This window comes from Carlito syrichta, unplaced genomic scaffold (genome assembly GCF_000164805.1).
Source record: "Carlito syrichta isolate Samal-C Ts95f unplaced genomic scaffold, Tarsius_syrichta-2.0.1 Scaffold308162, whole genome shotgun sequence".
Lineage (NCBI taxonomy): Eukaryota > Metazoa > Chordata > Mammalia > Primates > Tarsiidae > Carlito > Carlito syrichta.
The window spans coordinates 434,579-435,629 of NW_007252258.1; positions in this window are offsets into that span (position 1 = coordinate 434,579).

Here is a 1,051-nt window from a genome sequence, read left to right on the forward strand (position 1 = left end):
CATCTCAAAAATCATCCACCATGACCAAGTAGGCTTCATTCATGGGATGCAAGGCTGGTTCAACATTCATAAAACCATAAATGTAATTAAATACATCAACAGATGTCAAAACAAAATCCACATGATCATATCATTAGATGCAGAAAAAGCTTTTGATAAAATCCAGCACTGCTTATTGATAAAAACCCTTGAACATCTAGGCATACAGGGAGCATACCTCAAAATAGTAAAAGCCATCTATGAGAAACTCACAGCCAGCATACTCCTAAAAGGACAAAAATTGGAACCAATTCCCCTGAAAACTGGAACAAGACAAGGATGCCCACTCTCACCCCTCCTGTTCAACATAGTATTGGAAGTCCTGGCTAGAGCAATCAGAGAAGAGGGGGCAATCAGAGGTATTCAAATAGGAAAAGAGGAAGTCAAGTTATCTCTCTATGCAGATGATATGATTGTGTACCTTGAAAACCCAAGAGAATCTGTCAAAAGCCTCCTTACATTGATAAAGGCCTTTGGCAAAGTCTCAGGATACAAAATAAAGGTACAAAAGACAATTGCATTTCTCTACGCCAATAATAAACAAACAGAAACCCAAATGAAAAACACAATTCCATTCACAATAGCCACAAAAAAGATGAAATACCTTGGCATCTTCCTAACCAGAGACGTGAAAGAGCTTTACAATGAAAATTACAAAACACTGCTCAAAGAAATCAAAGCTGATACGAACAAATGGAAAAATATCCCATGCTCATGAATTGGAAGAATCAACATTGTGAAGATATCCATCTTACCTAAGGCAATCTACAAATTCAATGCAATACACATTAAATTACCAACAACATTCTTCTCAGACCTAGAAAAAACAACACAAGAATTCATATGGAAACACAAATGTCCAAGAAAAGCCAGAACAATCCTCAGCAAAAAAAACCAAAGCAGGTGGTATCACAATACCAGACTTCAAACTTTACTATAAAGCTACAATCATCAAAACAGCTTGGTATTGGTACAGGAACAGGCATATAGATCAATCAAATAGAATTGAGAT